This window comes from Ovis aries, chromosome 12 (assembly GCF_016772045.2).
Source record: "Ovis aries strain OAR_USU_Benz2616 breed Rambouillet chromosome 12, ARS-UI_Ramb_v3.0, whole genome shotgun sequence".
Lineage (NCBI taxonomy): Eukaryota > Metazoa > Chordata > Mammalia > Artiodactyla > Bovidae > Ovis > Ovis aries.
The window spans coordinates 2,098,277-2,117,703 of record NC_056065.1 but is presented as its reverse complement, the minus strand read 5'-3'; the positions used below and the strand labels follow the sequence as shown (position 1 = coordinate 2,117,703).

The window sequence follows — 19,427 nt, the reverse complement described above, 5'->3', positions numbered from 1 at the left end:
AAGTAAAAAAAGCCCCATGTATCAGAGCACCCTACACAAGTGCAATATACCCATGCTTCGGTTCTTCTGATCACTTTCTAGCTGATTCTGCAAAAAACAGAAGAGCATAATTAAGAGCAAAAACCATCTATGCTTCCCTCGAGTGAAGTCTGCAAGAAAAATCTGTTCAGGCATGTTCCAGCCTCTACAGTGATGATGATGAGGACACTGTGTCAGCTGAAAGTGAAACTTACAATCACTCCCTCCCCTGTAGATCACACAGTTCTCCAGCATCGCCTCCTCTTTTGGACAGCGCTCAAGAGCACCCCCTAGGAGACAGATGCAGGGCTGAGGGAATTACCAAGATTAAGTAACAGGTTTAAGATTCCCAGAGCATGCCTAGGAAAACCTCTGCAACATGTTGAAACATGTCTTGGCAAGAGACCACAGGAAAGTGAGTCAAAATATTCAGTATCAGTTCAAGCAGCTTTTAAAATGTGCCAAGCCCGAAGAGTATATAGCAACTAAACACCTACAAAATGGGTTAAACCAAGGTGGACATACAGCATCAAAGGAGAGATACATGAATTGAATGAAGAGTAAGTACGGTTTAATTATTTTTCACCTTTTATCTCTTGTCATTTAAAACAAAACAAAAACCCTACAGGGGTTTCCCTGATGGTCCAGTGGTTAGGAGTCCACCTTGCAATACAGGGAACACCGGTTCCATTTCCGGCCGAGGAAGATCCCGCATGCCGCAGAGCAACTGAGCCCATGCACCGCTGCTGAGCCCACGCACTGCAGCTACTCAAGGCCTGCACGCCCAGAGCCCACGACGACTAGAGAAACCACCACACACCTCGACAAAGGGTAGCTCCCACCTGCCACCACTAGAGAAGGCCTGAAGGCAGCGACCAAGACCTACCACAGTCAAAATTAAACATATTCCTATTTTAAAAAAACTATAGAGAAAGAAAAAATTTTAAATAAACTTGCATTTACCTTCAGAACTTTTTCTAGTAAAAAGCTGATAAAAGTCAGCAAAATGTACAAATAAAATAAAATCAACAGAGTCTGGTTTGCAGGTCTGAGAAGACTTACTAAAGACAACGAAGTATAAATTCAACCCTCAGGACTTCCCTGCTGGTCCAGAGGTTAAGAACCTGCCTTCCAGGGTCTGATCCCAGGTCAGGGAACTAAGAGCCTTCACGCTGTGGGGCTCTGGAGCCCAGCCACCACAACGCTGCGCATCTCAACAAAGAGCCCACGGCGCATTCTAAGACCCTACAACTAAGATCTGACGCAGCCAAAACTAAAATTTTTTTTAGTGCTACTCTAAATTAATTAATTAAATTCAACCCTCTTTCTATCAGCTTCCCTTGTTATAAAATGGAAGTCAAACAGGGTACATAACTTGTCATTTTAAAGCAGCCAGCTCTTTTTTCTTATGAATTTATGGCTGCGCTGGGTCCCCACTGCTGCATGAGGGCTCCCAAGTTGAAGGGACGGGCTTCCTCTCTAGCTGTAGTAGGAGGGCTTCCCTCGCTGCAGGGCGCAGGCTCCAGGGCACACAGGCCGCAGCAGCCGCGGTGCATGGGCTCCGTAGTTGTGGCACCATGGTCTTAGCTGTCCTGGAACATGTGGGATCTTCCTGGACCAGGGATCAAACCCGTGTCCCTGCACTGTAAGGCAGGCTCCTAACCACTGGACTCCCAGGGAAGCCCTGAAACAGCTAGTTTTTAAGTGGCATTTCAAACCTATTTAAAAAAAACCCCTCATGTCCCTGAACCTACTAGTCCTAGTCTCCGATGACCGCGCTTGCGCAGGTCAGGGACCTGGGAGCTGTCCGTGCTTCCTTTTTCCTCTCGCCCTTCACAAATCTGAAGCTCTATCTTCAAAATAAAACCACGTGTCACTACTTCCATTATTACTACACTAACCCAAATGCCCATCTCTCAACTGCCTTAGCTCCTAAAGGTTTCCTTGCTCCATCCTTGCCCCTCTGGCTCCTACACCTCTTCCTTTTGTCTCTGCTTAAAATGTCAGTTTATCAATGAGGCCTTCCAAAGACAACACATTTTTGAAACTGTGCCTCCCAACCTTCCAGTATTCCCTATCTCCTTCCCTGATTTATTCCTCTCTTCTTCACTGTCCTTGTTATCAACCTATTACATAGTTCAGTTTTTATCATCTAAGACATAAGCTATAAGTGGGAAGGAATGCATACTTATTTGTTCACTAATATATATCCCCAGTGCCTAAACTGCCAACTGTATACACAGCAGAACAGCATGGTGAATACAAATACTAGTAATAGTTTGGATGGTTTCCAAAAATGGCCCGCAATGAACCACGTCTCCCCACTGGCTGTCCTACTGGAGACCACACAGAAAGGCCCTGGCCCACTTTTACCTGATTTTTTAAATAATTCAATAAACATCCACAAACTATGATTCTGACAACAGTCTACATTTAACCATAAGGTTCTCTCCTACCATCGCCTGCCTCCTCCAATCATTCTGAATCCTATTTTAATTTTCTCTTCTTTTTAAGCACTTCACTGCATCAAAATGGAATCCTAAAAAAATACATATTTTTAGTTTGGTTGCTTTCAACTTACAAAAAAAGAAGTTCATTATATGTAATTACAGGAATTTTCCCAAATAGGTATGGGTTTGGTTTATAGTTAGTTACCTGATCACTAATGATGTTATCTCCACATATTTATCAGCCATGTATATTTCCTCTTTTGTGAAATGTTGTCTTTTACACACTTTTCCAATTGATTTTTCGTCAATTTGCAATAGTTCTTTGTGTATTTTTAATATTAACCCTTTGTTAATATAATGTCCTGCAAATACCTTCTCCCAATTTTAACATCCTTTCCATTTTCTAGGTGGAAAAAAACTTTTATGGGCAAAAACTTAATTTTAATGAAATCAAACTTGTATTTATCAATCTTCTCTTTTTCAGTCAATGGTCTCTGCCTCTTCAAGGTCTCATTTTCACCAATATATGGATGGCCTTTTTTTTTTTTCCTGTTCTATCTGCTGAATACTTTCTTGATTGACAGCCACCTCTGTTATGTAGCAACACATACTGGTGTTCACAAGCTCTCTAGTCTGCTAGGTGATCTTTCTGTCTATACAACTCCACATCTAATCCTTACATCTTATCATGAGTCTTGTTATCCTATGGGGCAAGTCCCTGGCCATTCCTTTTTAGAAGTGACAAGCTGTTCTTGGCCCTTAACTCATCCATACAAAATTTAGCATCATCAAGCTCCATGAAAATCCTTGCTCAAATTGTTTTCCAATCATATGACATATTCCTCTATTTATTAAGGTTTTATTTAATATCTCCTATTAAGTCTTCAACTTTCCCTTTGGAGGTCTAGCGTATTTGTTTTAGACTGATTTCTTAAGTAGATATTCTTAGACTATTGTGATGCCTTCTCTTTCACTGTTTTTTAGTGAGCTTTGCATACGTACAGAAATACAAATGACTGTCAACAAACATATCCAGTCACCTTGCTAAACTCATGATTTTGTCTATAGATCCTTCTGTTTTCTATGTAAATGACCATATCACCTACGGATAAGAATTTCCTTCCCTCCTTTCCAATTCTCGTGCCTCTAATTTCTTCCGCTTGTCTTACATCACTGCTTAGGACTGTCAGTATAATACTGATTATGCACACTGTATTAGGCATCTCTGTCTTTGATTTTAAAGGGAGTGTTTCTAATGCTTCCCTATATAACATGTTTTCTCTATATTTTCCTAATAGTTATACCTTACTGGCTTCAGAGGGTTCCTTTTCTGCCTCACTGAATCAAGACTGCTGGGAGAAATAGCAATAACCTCAGACATGCAGACGGTGGCAGAAAGCGAAGAGCAACTGAAGAACTGCTTGACGAAAGGGAAAGAGGAGAGGGAAGAGGCTGGCTTAAAACGCAACATTCAAAAAACTAAGATCATGGCATCCGGTCCCATCACTTCATGGCAAACTGATGGGGAAACAGTGGACACAGTGACAGACTTCATTTTCTTGGGCTCCAAAATCACTGCAGATGGTGACTGCAGCCATGAAGTTAAAAGACGCATGCTCCCTGGAAGAAAAGCTATGACCAACCTAGATAGCATATTCAAAAGCAGAGACATTACTTTGCCAACAAAGGTCCATCTAGTCAAAGCTATGTTTTTTTCCTGTACTCATGGAGAAATGTCAGAGTTGGACCATAAAGAAAGCTAAGCGTGGAAGAACTGATGCTTTTGAACTGTGGTGTTGGAGAAGACTCTTGAGAGTCCTTTGGACTGCAAGATCCAACCAGTCCATCCTAAAGGAAATCAGGCCTGAATATTCACTGGAAGGACTGATGCTGAAGCTGAAGCTCCAATACTTTGGCCACCTGATGCGAAGAGCTGACTCATTAGAAAAGACTCTGATGCTGGGAAAGATCGAAAGCAGAAAGGGACGACAGAGGATGAGATGGCTGGATGGCATCATCAACTCAATGAATGTAAGTTTGAGCCAGCTCCAGTGATGGACAGGGAAGCTTGGCGTGCTGCAGTCCATGCGGCTGCAGAGAGTCGGACACGACTGAGCGACTGAACCGAAGAATATACCAAGGACAAACAGGCTACTATACACAAAACAGAAAATCAGCAAGAACCTACATATAACCGTACTCAGTATTTTGTAATAACCTGTAAGGGAGAGTAATTTGAAAAAGAATATGTATGTGTGTGTATCTATCTATATTTATATATATGTGTAAAACGGAATCGCTGTGTTGGATAACTGAAACATCACATTGTAAATTAACTATACTTAAAATTTTTTTAAAGAAGAATATATCATGGAAGAGTGATTTAGAAAAGGTTTTTTCTTTACGTATTGAAATGACCATGATTTTTTTCATCTTTTATTAACGTGATAAAATTTTGAATTTCATTTATGGATTTTCTAATATTAAATTCCTGCTCATCTGAGATAAATCCAACTTAGGTTTGGATATTACTCTTTTTGTATACTATTGGCTTTGATTTCCCAATACTTTGGTTAGGTTATAAAGTCTCTATGAAATAAATGTTTCCCACTGCCACGTTTTTGTCTTATTTGAATGTCAGGGTTAGCTGGCCTAACAGAATAAATTGTTTAGTCCCTATTTGTCTACAGTCTGGAAAAATAATTTTATAAAACTCGGATGTTCTAAAAAAAAAACAACAAAAAAAAACTCGGATGTTCTGTCTTTGAAAGCCTCACCTACAAAACTTATAAAACCCAGTGTTTCCTTCCTGGGAAAATCTAATCGCTGCTTGAGTTTAATAAATATTTATTCAAGCTTTGTTCTTCTTCAAGCTTTGTCTAAATCTTCAAAATTGACGGCATACAGTTGATAGTACTCTTAACCTTTATTCAGTGTACAGATACATCCTCCTTTCCATCTGTGATATTGTTTACTATATCTTATTACCTCTCCAACTTAAAAAAAAAGAATGTATTGTTATTTCCCGATACCACAAATTAGACACTTTGCTGTTGTTCAGTCACTAAGTCGTCTCTAACTCTTTGTGACCTCATGAACTGCAGCATGACAGGCTTCCCTGTCCTTCACCGTCTCCTGGAGTTTGCGCAAACTCATGTCCATTGAGTCAGTGATGCCATCCAACGATCTCATCCTCTGCCGTCCCCTTCCCCTCCCTCCTTCCCAGCATCAGGGTCTTTTCCAATGAGTTGGCTCTTCACATCAGGGGACCAAGGTATTGGAGCTTCAGCTTCAGCACCAATGAATATTCAGGGTTGATTTCCTTTAGGATTGACTGGTTTGATCTCCTTGCTGTCCAAGGGAGTCTCAAGAGTCTTCTCCAGCACCACAGTTCAGAAGCATCAATTCTTCAGCGCTCAACCTTCTTTAAAGTCCAACTCACATTCGTCCATGACTACTGGAAAGACCGTAGATAGCCTTGAGTACACGGACCTTTGTTGGCAAGGTGATGTGTCTGCTTCCTAACACACTGTCTAGGTTTGACCTACAATTAAGAGACATAAAATGAAATCTCCCACCATGATGGGTGAATCTGTCCACTGATCCCAGGGTGAAAGAAAGTGAAAGCGAAGTCGCTCAGTCGTGTCCAACTCTTTGCGACCCCATGCTGGAGTGGGGTGCCATTTCCTTCTCCAGAGGATCTTCGTGACCCAGGAATTGAACTTGGGTCTCCCACGCTGCAGGCAGACACTTTACCATCTGAACCACCAGGGTAGTTCTACCAATTTCACTTCATCTACTGGAAGAATTTTTCAAGATTATTTACGTTACTTTTTGGCCACGCTGGGCCTCCCTCGCCGCGCTGGGCCTCCTTCGCCACGCTGGGCTCTCTCTTCCTTGTGGTGACGCCCGTCTCCCTCCTCCCTGCGGTGGCTTCTGTCGCTGCAGAGCACAAGCTCTCGGCGTGCAGGCTTCAGCAGCTGCAGCTCTCGGGCTCCAGAGCATGGGCTCAGCAGTTCTGGGGCACAGGTTTAGTTGCCCTGCCACATGTGGAAACTTCTAGGACCCGGGGTTGAACCCTGGTCCCCTGCATTGGCAAGCAGATTCTTAAGCACTGGATCACCAGGCAAGTCCTATTGTAAGTATTTTTAACCCAAGGCATTCATACTTCAAACTGCTATATCTCTTGGTGCGTTCTTAATATACAGTGATTATCACTATGTCAGGATTTTTATCTTTAACTGGTGAATTGAGTCCATTTACTGTAACTGATATATATAAATCTGTCTCTATCATCTTAATTTAGCATTGCAATTTGTCCTATTCTTCATTTTAATATGTTATTACCTTTCTTGAAATTGCATCTCTGTCTCCCTGCTAGTAAGATATGAACTTAAGCACAGTATCATTTGGACTTTAAATTCTGGAACAGAACTATTTTTCTCTCTCTCTATTTTTCCTTTTCTCCTTCCCTCTCCCACTTACTCTCCCTTTTTTCCTTTTGCTTTAGCCTTTACCACAATAAATGACAAGATATTTGATTACCTTTACTTCATGTATCTCCTGTAACATTTTCTTGATTTGAATCAGTACTTATCTAGAACTGTTTTCAATGTAGGTCTTTAGGTGGCAAGGCTTCCAATATTTTATATACCTGAATATACCTGTATCATGCCCTTCTAGTTAAAGTTGGTTAGGTATAAAACTCTTTAGTTTCCCTATAAAACCCTGAAAAAACTCTTGTCTTTTTGCATTTACTGATGCTGTTCAAAATGCTCATGTCAATTCAATTTTTGCTTTTTGTGTGTGTGATCTGCTCTTCCTCTCTGAGGCTCCTATACTTTTCTTTAGCTATGATACTCTTAAATTTCACTATAACGCTCCTGGTGTTGTTCAGTCACTAAGTCGTGTCCGATTCCTGGCAACCCAATGGCTGTACCCACCAGGCTCCTTTGCCCATGGGATTTCCCAGGCAAGAATACCAGAGTGGGTTGCCCTTTCCTTCTCCAGGAGATCTTCCCAACCTAGGAATCAAACCCGCATCTCTTGCACTGCAGGTGGATTCTTTCCTACTGAGCCATCTGGGGAGTCCGTCGTGTCTGACTCTGTGTGGCCTCACAGACGGCAGCCCGCTAGGCTCCTCCGTCCCCGGGGTTTCCCAGGCGAGAGTACTGCCATCGCCTTCTTTCTTCTCTAAGAGGCCTATTATTCAGATGTATCTCTAGACCTAGTCTCCTTATCTTTTAGCTTTTCATTTATATATATATATATCTCTGTCTTTTCCCCTTTGTTTTGGGAGATTTCCTCACTCTCGAATTCCAATTCGTCCCAGTGTATCCATTGCATTATTTCACCCACTTGATGCACTGTTCTATGTTTCAACCACTGCATTTTTAAGCCTGCTATTTCTGCTCGGTTCTCTCAGTCTCTGCTTATTCCTGCTTCAAGTTGCTAATATCATCCCTCTTTCTTGCAGAATGATTATCTAACTTTACACCCTTGATCTGTCTCTTCTATTATTTCTGTTCCGAGAAACCTACACATTGTTCTCCTCTTGAAATACCTGTGCTCTTCAACATTCTGTTATTTTTCCCTAGAGGACGGAAGCTATTCTAATAGGTAAAGCATTAGCGACAAGACCAAATGCCACTCAGTATCAGTCACAGTAAGCTGAGTAAGGTAGGAAATAAGCGCTAAAGCAGGAAATCCCAAGCACCAGAAAACCACAATTACTCTCCACCCCATACAATCACTGCTCAACCAAGGATTCATCTTTTGTTCCCCAGAGAGATACAGCATTATGATAGGGATTTGGGGAGACCTAAGAATTAGGCATCGCTGTTAAGCTAGTGGATGCAATGGAATTCCGGTAAAGCTATTCAGATCCCTGAAGGGTAATGCCATCAAGGTGCTGCATTCAACACATCAGCGAATCTGCAAGACTGAGCAGTGGCCACAGGACTGGCAATGGTCAATCCTCATCCCAATTCCTAAGAAGGGTAGTGCTAAAGAATGGCTAACCGTCAGACAACTGCACTCATCTCCCATGCTAGTAGTTCAGTTCAGTCTCTCAGTCGTGTCCGACTCTTTGTGACCCCATGAAGTGCAGCACGCCAGGCCTCCCTGTCCATCACCAACTCCCGGAGTTCACTCAGACTCGCGTCCATCGAGTCCGTGATGCCATCCAGCCATCTCATCCTGGGTCATCCCCTTCTCCTCCTGCCCCCAATCCTTCCCAGCATCAGAGTCTTTTCCAATGAGTCAACTCTTCACATGAAGTGGACAAAGTACTAGAGTTTCAGCTTTAGCATCATTCTTTCCAAAGAACACCCAGGACTGATCTCCTTTAGAATGGACTGGTTGGATCTCCTTGCAGTCCAAGGGACTCTCAAGACTCTTCTCCAACACCACTGTTCAAAAGCATCAATTCTTCGGTGCTCAGCTTTCTTCACAGTCCAAGTCTCACATCCAGACATGACGACTGGAAAAACCACAGCCTTGACTAGACGGACCTTTGTTGGCAACGTAATATCTCTGCTTTTGAAAATGCTATCTAGGTTGGTCATAACTTTCCTTCCAAGGAGTAAGCGTCTTTTAATTTCATGGCTGCAATCACCATCTGCAGTGATTTTGGAGCCACAAAAAATAAAAGCCTGACACTGTTTCCCCATCTATTAAGGTCATGCTTAAAATCTTGCATGCTCCCAAACAAGATTTGCACCTGTATGTGATGAGGCCTTGTGTTATAGGCTGAAATAAACTCTTTGTATGTCATTGAATATGCCAGATAAAATATATGCAGTTAAGAGTTAATTATTTTGCTGTATACCAGTAGTCCAAAATTGTACCCTTGTTTTAATAGTTTCTGTCAATATCTTCTCATTTTTCCTTACAGACTACCAGGGTGTATCATAAATACTCCCTATAAGAATTTGCACTTTAAGTATTTGTGTACGTGGTTTTAGCCAAATGAAGTGTTATCAGTAATAAACAGGTCTCTTCATAGGCAAAAAAAAAAAAAAAAAAAATCTTGCATGCTAGGCTTTAGCATTATGTGAACCAAGAACTTCCAGATGCCCAGGCTGGGTTTAGAAAAGGAAGAGGAACCATAGATCGAATTGCCAATATTCGCTGGATCATAGAAAAAGCAAGAGAAACGTCTACCTCTGTTTCAGCAGCTATGCTAAAGCCTTTGACTGTGTGGATCGTAACAAACTGTGGAAAACTCTTAAAGAGATGGGAGTACCAGACCATTTTACCTGTCTCCTGAGAAACCTGTATGAGGGTCAAGAAGCAACAGTTAGAACCCTGTATGGAACAACTGATTGGTTAAAGACTGAGAAGGGAGTACAACAGGGCAGTCTGCTGTCACTCTATTTGTTTAACCTATACGCTGAGCACATCATGAGCAATGCCAGGCTGGAAGAGTTACAAGCTGGGATCAAGATAGAGGGAAGAAACATCAACAAACTCAGATATGCAGATGACACCACTCTAAAGGAAGAAAGCGAAGAGGCACTAAAGAACCTCTTGATAAGGGTGAAGGAGGAGAGTGAAAGAGCCAGCTTAAAGCTAAATACTAAAAAAACTAAGATCACGGCGTCTGGCCCCATCACTTCATGGCAAACAGAAGGCAAAAGGTGGAAGTAGTGATGGATTTCCTCTTCTTGGGCTCCAGGATCACTGCAGATGGCGACTGCAGCCATGGAGTGAGAAGACAATAAAGCTATGGCAAACCTAGAGAGTGTGTCGAAAAGCAGAGACGTTACTCTGCCGACAAACGTCCACACAGTCAAGGCTATGGTGTTCCCAGTGGTCATGCATGGTTGTGAGAGCTGGACTGTAAAGGCAGAATGCCAAAGATTGATGCCTTTGAACTGTGATGCTGGAGAAGACTCCTGAGAGTCCCTTGGATAGCAAGGAGATCAAACCAGTCAATCTTAAGGGAAATCAACCCTAAATACTCGTCAGAAGGACTGATGCTGAAACTAAAGCTCCGGTATTTTTTTTTTTTTTCACTTCACCACGATTTTTGCTTTATTACTGTGGTCTGGAATGAAACCCAGGGCTTCCCAGATGGCTCAGTGGGTAAAGAATCCTGCAGTGTAGGAGACACCGGTTTGATTCCTGGGTCAGGAAGATTCCCTGGAGGAAGGCATGGCAATATTCTTGCTTGGAGAATCCCATGGATGGAGGAGCCTGGAGGGCTACAGTCCTTGGGGTCACAAAGAGTCAGACACGACTGAAGCTTCTGAGCACGCAAGTAAGCGTGGAACCAAACCCACAGTATCTCTGAGGTCTGCCTGCAGATGGCCTTCTTTTTCCCTATTGCAGTAGAGTTGATTCACAGTGTGCTTTTAGCTTCAGGTGCACAGCAAACTGAATCAGGTATCCATATACACATATCCACTCTTTTTTAGATTCTTTTCCCATATAGGTCATTAGAGAGTACTGAGTTGAGTTCCTTGTGCTATACAGTAGGTTCTTACTAGTTATCTATTTTATATAAAGTAGTATGTATATGTCAATCCCAATCTCCCAATGTATCCCACCCCCTCCATCCCCCGGTAACCACGTTTGTTTTCTACATCTGTAATTCTATTTCTCTTTTGTAAATAAGTCCATTTGTACCCCTTTTTTTTAAAAGATTCCATGTAAAAGGGATGTCATATGTATTTGTCTGTCTCTGCCTGACTTACTTCACTCAGTATGACAATCTCTAGGTCCATCCATGTTGCTGCAAATGGCACAGTTTCACTCCTTTTAGTGTCTGAGTAATATTCCATTGCATATATACAGCATTTTGGTCATCTGATGCAAATAGCTGACTCATTGGAAAAGTCCCTCATGCTGGGAAAGACTCAGGGCAGAAGGAGAAGAGGGCATCAGAGGATGAGATGGCTGGATAGCATCACTGATGCAATGGACATGAACTTGGGCAAACTTTGTGAGATGGCGAGGGACAGGGAGGCCTGGCATACTGCAGTCTATGGGGTTGCAAAGGGCTGGACAGGACTGGGCAACTGAACAAGAAATAAGGAGGTAAAGGGCAGAGAATGGACTGCCTAAAGTCAGTCATCACTTTTTTTTCCTCAATCCCTCCTCCCAAGTACAGACTCCTGTTATGCCCTGATTTACTTTTGAGGAGAGCTAGACCAGAGCTGAGTCACAATAAGTGTGGAAAAAGATAATTCCAAGGTAGTGAGGCAGGGAAGAAACTAGGGCGTCCCAGCAGTGCTCTTCTTCCCTGGTTTTATTCTCCTACAGCCACGCCTGGCTGACTCCTGCCTAAGGCCAAACACCCAGCCACCCTCCCCCCACTCACCCAGCAATTCAAAAACGCCCACATCACCCACTTGTTTCTCAGTCTTTTCCTTTTATAGTGCCTCTCGAGATGACTTGGGAGAATGGAGTCAGCAGTCTGGCTAGTTCAGCAACTTAGCAGGAACAGGACTTGAAGAATTTAAGCCTCAATAAGGGTTTAACATCTGGCAGAAAGTGGTGTTGTGCCACTAAAAAGACACTGGAGAGGGAGACGGGAGGAGGGCTCAGGAGGGACAGGACATATGGTAGAGGCCAACACAATATTGCAGAGCAACTGTCCTCTAATGACTGTATTTTGTTCTATGTCTCAATATTGCACAATTATACCGATAATTATTATTCAAAAAAAAAAAACTGGAGTTTACAAAGTACTTAGATCCACAACAGCATGTAACAGTTGATTATGAAATCTCATTACCTGCCACCTCCTATCATTTTGCTTCTACTACACATTGTTTGTCATGCGCGAGTTAACTGAGCTCATGAATTATAACAGAGCCTCCGATAAAAGAAAAAAAGATGCTGGTTTAAGGGCCAGAGTAGTTCTGAGCAGGACAAGTTACTTTTGACTACACAGAGGAGGAATAAGAGGGAATAGACAGCAGTGGAAGGATTTTTAAATGGGAGAATACTGGAAGAATAGGACAGAAAAATCCCTGGAGCAATGGCACTACTCAAGGACAAACATGAGAAATGAATCCAGCTGATAGGCTTTGAACCCAAAGCAGGATCTTCCTCCTTTCCCACCTGGAATCTCTTTCGAGTGCAACAGAGTTAGGTACATTACTCGCTCCTTAAAAGAGAAAACTGAGGCTTAAGGAAGTCAAATAACTTGTCCAAGATTAACGCTTATTCTTTTACATTCGGTTTCTCAAAACAGGGGCTTCCCTTGAGGCTCAGCTGATAAAGAAGCCGCCTGCAATGCGGGAGACCTGGGTTCGATCCCTGGGTTGGGAAGATCCCCTGGAGAAGGGAAAGGCCTGGAGAATTCCATGGACTGGACTGTATAGTTCATGGGGTCACAAAAAGTCAGAAAGTGAGTGACGTTCACTTTCACTTCTCAGAATAGAAAGTTCAGTCATCATCTTGCTCTCACCCTCCTTCTCCATTATCACATCAAACTTTATGGATTTTAACTACTAAAAATCTTTCAAAACCACCCCTTCTCTTCATTTTCATGACCAATTCCTCACATCAAAAAATATTATTTCTTGCCTGTGTCACTGCAGTAGATTTGTAACTGTCTCTAACCCCACTCCAATTCAAACTCCACACTACAGCCAGAGGATTAAAAAAACAATCCTACCCTGCCAGACCCTACACCATTGCTTGGTGCTGTTCTAAAAATAGCACCCTTCCTCTTTCCAGCTTGCACTGCTCTACCCCACGCTCCATGCACCTTGAACACAATGATCTTTTCTGTTTCTAAAACAGGGCCTTTGCACACATTGTCCCTTCATTTTGAACACTGAGTTCTGTACCAGACTGACTCATCCTAAAATTTCCAGTCTGTGGGTTAAATGTCATCTTCTCAAAAATCATTTAAGTGAAAGGTTGGGGGAAGGGGAAACTTTTAAACACATTGACCAGGCTTACGGCATTTGACCCATTGACCAAACTTATCTCTAAGAGGCAGAGGCATTCACAAATCATGTGCTTTCCGTGAGAAGCAAAGGAAAGCAGCCAGTACTTCCTATGAAGCATTCTTGACCCCCTGCCCTCAAGTCCAAATCTAATCAAGCCTCTAGATCTAACTACTACTTATTTGTAGTGGGAAAAAAATTGAGGAACATTAAAAGCAGGCAATCAGCCAAATCCAGAATGTAGGAAATTCTACAGCACCTTGGGTTACTGCTAAAGTGGAAGACTGTTCACAGAGACTTAAAAAACATTACCCTAATACAACAGATGGACCTTGTTCAAGTCTTGGTTTAAACAAGCCATCTGCAAAAGTGTCATTTTTCCTAAACAATCAAGAAATTCTGAATTAACTACTAGGTTTTAGATACTACTAAAAAGCTGTAGGAGGAGCCTGGTAGACTGCACTCCACGGGGTCGCTGAGCTGGACATGACTAAGCGACTTCACTTTCACTTTTCACTTTTATGCACTGGAGAAGGAAATGGCAACCCACTCTAGTGCTCTTGCCTGGAGAATCCCAGGGATGGGGGAGCCTGGTGGGCTGCCATCTATGGGGTCGCAGAGAGTCGGACACAACTGAAGCGACGCAGCAGCAGCAGCAGCAAGAAGCTGTTAATGGTAGTCAAAAGGCACTGTGGTAACTTTTTAAAAACTGCTAAGAGGCAAATTTGGCCTCAGAGTACAAACTGAAGCAAGGCAATGGCTAACAAGAGTTTTGCGACGAGAACACATTGGTCATAGCAAAACCCTCTTCCAACAACACAAGAGACATGGACATCACCAGATGTCAAGACTGCAATCAGACTGATTACATCCTCTGCAGCTGAAGATGGAGACCCTCTATGTAGTCAACAATAACAAGACCTGGAGCAGACTGTGCTCTGATCATCAGCTCCTTATTGCAAAATTCAGACTCAAATTGAAGTAGGGAAAACCACTAGGCCATTCAGGTATGACCTAAATCAAATCCCTTATGATTATACAGTGGAAATGTCGAATAGATTTGAGAGATTAGATCTGGTAGACAGAGCGCCTGAAGAACTATGGATGGAGGTTCGTAACACTGTACAGGAGGCGGTGACCAAAACCATCCCCAAGAAAAAGAAATGCAAGGAGGCAAAGTGGTTGTCAGAGGAGGTCTTACAAACAGCTGAGAAAAGAAGAGAAGCGAAAGGCAAAGGAGAAAAGGAAAGACTTACCCAACTGAATGTAGAGTTCAGGAGAACAGCAAGGAGAGATAAGAAAGCCTTCCTCAGTGATCAATGCGAATAGAGGAAAACAACAGACTAGCAAAGACTAGAGATCTCTTCAAGAAAATCAGAAATGCCAAGGGAACATTTCATGCAAAGATGGGCTCAATAAAGGACAGAAATGGTATGGACCTAACAGAAGCAGAAGATATCAAGAAGAGGTGGCAAGAATACACGTAAGAACTGTACAAAAAAGGTTTTTATAACCCAGATAACCACGACGGTGTGGTCATGCATCTAGAGCCAGACATCCTGGACTGTGAAGACAAGGGTCTTCTCAGCCTTAAGAAGCATTACTATGAACAAAGCTAGTAGAGGTGATGGAATTCCAGCTGAGTTATTTTAAATCCTAAAAGATGATGCTGTTGAAGTATTGCACTCAATATGCCAGCAAATTTGGAAAACTGAGCAGTGGCCACACGACAGGAAACGATCAGTTTTCATTCCAACCCCAAATTTAAAGGCAAGTCCAAAGAATGTTCAAATTACCGTACAATTGCACTCATTTCACAAGCACGCAAGATTATGCTCAAAATCCTTCAAGCTAGGCTTCAGCAGTACGTGAACTTCTAGATGTACAAGCTGGATTTAGAAAAGATAGAGGAACCAGAGATCAAATTGCCAACATCTACTGGATCATAGAAAAAGCAAGAAAATTTTTAAAATCATGTATTTCTGCTTCATTGACTATGCTAAGGCCTCTGACTGTGTGGATCACAACAAACTGAAAAATTCTTCAAGAGATGAGAATACCAGACTACCTTATCTTTCTCCTGAGAAACCTGTAAACAGGATAAGAAGCAACCGTTAGAATCTTACACGGAACAATGGGCTGATTCTAAACTGGGGAAGCAGTATGTCAAGGCTGCATGCTGTCACCCTGCTTATTTAACTTCTAGGCCAAGTACACTATGCAAAATGCCTGGCTTAATGACTCAGAAGCTGGAATCAAGATTGCCGGGAGAAATAGCAATAACCTCAGATATGCACATAACACCACCCAGTGGCAGAGAGTGAAGAGGAACTAAAGAGCCTCTTGATGAAGGTCAAAGAGAGTGAAAAAAGTTGGCTTAAAACTCAACATTAAAAAACTAAGATCATGGCAGCCGGTCCCATCACTTCACGGCAAACGGATGGGGAAACAGAGGAAACAGCGACAGATTATATTTTCCTGGGCTCCAAAATCACTGTGGATGGTGACTGCAGCCATGAAATTAAAAGACACTTGCTCCTTGGAAGAACAGCTATGATGAACCTGCTGTTGCTAAGTCACTTCAGTCGTGTCCGACTCTGTGAGACCCCATAGACGGCAGCCCACCAGGCTCCCCTGTCTCTGGGATTCTCCAGACAAGAACACTGGAGTGGGTTGCCGTTTCCTTCTCCAATGACGAACCTAGACAGCATATTAAAAAGCAGAGACATTACTCTGCTGACAAAGGTCTGTATGGTCAAAGCTATGGTTTTTCCAGTAGTCACAGACAGATGTGAGAGCTGGACAAGAAAGAAAGTTGAGTGCCAAAGCTTCTGAACTGTGGTGCTGGAGAAGACTTTTGAGAATCCCTTGGACCGCAAGGAGATCAAACCAGTCAATCTTAAAGGAAACCAATCCTGAATATTCATTGGAAGACTGATGCTGAAGCTGAAGCTTCAGTACTTTGGCCCCTGATGCAAAGAGCCAGACTCACTGGCAAAGGCGCTGCTGCTGGGAAAGACTGAGGGCAGGAGGAGACTGAGGGCAACAGAGGAGATGGTTGGATCGCATCATCAACTCAATGGACATGAGTTTGAGGAAATTTGGGAAATAGTGAAGGACAGGGAATCCCATCACGCTGTAATTCATGCGGCGGCAACAAGTCAGACATGACTCAGCGACTGAACAACAACTTAGTAAGAGCTACATCATGACATATTTAAAGGTAAATAAAATGACACAGCTGTGAAACTTTAAAATATTTCACTACAAAGGTGGGAAAAAAGAAAAAGCAATACTGAATCAAAACAATGGGTTTTAATTACCCTATTGAATGGTACAGAGTAAATGTATGCTGAGTGTGCTCAGTCATGTCTGACTCTGTGCGACCCCATGGACTGCAGCCTGGAAGGCTCCTCTGTCCATGGGATTCTCCAGGGAAGAATATTGAAGTAGGTTGCCATTTCCCATAAGAAAACACAAAAATCCCATGTGTTTGCCAATTGTAGCTTGAAAAAACTACTAATCTTGGTTTCTAGTCACCTCCTTAGTCAAGGCTTTTCTGACTCCCCAAAGAAGGTGACGACACAAAAGCACCTCTATTAAAATACCCACAATATTAATTTTATGTTTTTATGTGTGTCCCCTACTGGACTGAAATCAGAGTGCAAGAACAGTCTTAAACGTCTCTCAAGGATAATGGAAGAGTCATTTTTACCCTACGCTTAGTCCAAGAGACTCTTAAACCTGATCTTTGATCTCTACCTTTGAAGACAACTATAATTTAAAGACTAACTAAAATAAAAGCTTCTTGTCAGAAGTTAGCAAAAATAATCATTGTTATCAATTCTTTGAAGTCCTGAGCACCTCTACTAAACACTACTGTCTGATTCCCTTTCAGCTAGATACATGAAAATAATAAAACCAACTTTTTTCTTTAGAAAACAACAACAACAAACTAACATTCAGATATTGTTTTAGTTCTTACCAGATCTGCTACACACCTAAAAAAGTGAAGACTGTAGCAAGAATATACTCCAGCAGTTTGCAAAACAAACAATACGCTTTAGGAAACAACCTAAAAATCCCCTGAAGAAATTCTTGTGCGCAATACTCAAGTCCTTAAAAGAAAATATTGTATGTACACTTTATGGAAAGTTTTCTCTGATGTTGCTACTGAAAAATTTAAGGTGCAGAATAACAGATACAAAATGACCCCACTGTTGTTTAAAAGTAAGAATACATGTGCAAGAAGTCAGGAAGAACATAATATCCAGCAGTGAAGGGTAGCTAGCTTGAGGAGGGGGCAGGTTAGCAGTTCATTTTACACACTTCTATCTGTGTGCTTTTCTTCAACAACAGGCAAGTAGTAGTTTGATTTTTAAAAAAAAACTATAAAATAAAAAGTTGTGATCCTGACTATACTGTGAAACAAAATTTTCTTGAGTAAATATTCTAAACGAAATGAACTTTTCATAGCAGAAATGTATGAGGAGTACGCGCATGCACGTTAAGTCGCTTCAGTCGTTTTCGACTCTTTGCGACCCCATGGACAGTAGCCCACCAGGCTCCTCCGTCCACGGGGCTCTCCAGGCAAGAGTACTGGAGTGGGTTGCCATGCCCTCCTCCAGGGGATCTTCCCGACCCAGGGATTCAACCTACGACTCCGGCATTGCAGGCGTATTCTGTACCGCTGAGCCACCGGGGGGTCCAAGTAAGAGGGAGGAGACCAAACCCAAACTGAGATGCAGTAATACTTAATACCAAAAAGTACCAAGGACCTTTGATACTTGTTTCCCATGCCAACATCCCACGGCACGGAGGAGCTTCCTAAGAGAGCTTCCGAGATGAAGGAAAAGAGCAGCAGCATTTTCTCTGCGTGTCGCTTTATAGCAATGGTTTTCAGACTTGGGGGTGTACAAGAACCAACAGGGGAACGCGCTGATTAAAATACACCTTCCCGAGCTCCAGCTCCTGACATTCTGGTAGGGGAAGTATGGCTGTGGCCCCCAAATGAGCAGCCTTCAAACGAGTACCCAGGTGCCTCTGAGACAGACGGTCCGTGGCCCTGAAAATCACTCCCATAAAGTCGTGAAGACAACCGCAGTGTCGTTCTCTCCTCCCTCTTTCCCGCCTTTCTTCCAAAGAGCCCCAGTCGTCCCCACACTTTGCGTCCTATCGAGCATCTTCCATCTATCCCGACTTCCGGTCGGTAGCCCGCCGGCGGACCTGCGCCTAGTCACGCACTCCCACCGCCGTCCTGCGCGGATTCGCGTCGCGTGGCGCCTACCCCACCAGCCCGGCCTCGCCCGGGCGACCTTCCGCGCGCCGCCACCCTCTCCTCCGGCTCCTCCCGCCGGCCACCCCCTGCCCCGGGCCGCACACCTGCCCGCGGCTCTCCCACCCCCCGCCCCCGGCCTGCCGGCACCTCGCCAGCGAAACCCAAAAGCCACACCTCACGGCCGTTCCATGAGTCGCTTTCCGCCGAGCCCGGGGTGTGGGGGCGTCACTCAACTGTCCCTAAGGTCTTAGCAGCATTTTGAAACGGCGAGCAGTGAAGGCGCAACTTCCGGCCTCCCCAACCCATCGCCCACGGGAGCTTCCGGTGAGGCCTCCGGAAACCATAGATGGGCCGACGGGAGGGCTAGAGAGCTAGAAGGCTGAGCCCGCCCTACCATAGAGGAGACGCCAGTCCGGGGAAAGAGAGTAGTAGGGCCTGGACGACTAAGACTTCTGAGGTTTCAAGAGATACCATTTGAGGAAAAAGCAGGGTCTTATGCTATTTATAAACATAATCATGTTTATAATGCTATTAATAAACATGTCCTGGGAGAGTAAACAAACAAACAAAAAACAAACAGGGAGGAGAGAAAGCTAAAAGCACCATCAGAGACACCTTTTTAGCTCTTCAGAAAGCTGAAAAGCCACCCGCTCTGCTGCTCGGTGTTAGCTTATTCATCCTTACTCCCCAGACGTGGTAGTGTTGACGCTAATTGGGCGAGGATAAGATTAGTATATACACAGATCACTACAAAATATGTGGTAAATGTTAAAA

General features: G+C 43.2%; 1 protein-coding gene across 6 annotated transcripts in view; it reads right to left on the bottom strand.

The window, feature by feature from the left end:
• The window catches only part of MDM4 (MDM4 regulator of p53), a 49,850-nt gene extending 30,898 nt beyond the window's left edge, over positions 1-18,952 (bottom strand). For 4 of the 6 annotated variants that reach the window (XR_001043816.4, XR_009595779.1, XM_060396270.1 and 1 more), the window contains exon 1: positions 18,828-18,952. The gene's annotated coding sequence lies outside the window, so the exon portion shown is untranslated. Of the gene's footprint in view, positions 1-50; positions 18,684-18,825 lie in introns of those variants that run through there. The other 2 variants (XM_042256942.1, XM_042256943.2) reach the window with 2 other exon arrangements.
• Between the last annotated feature and the right edge of the window lie 475 nt (positions 18,953-19,427).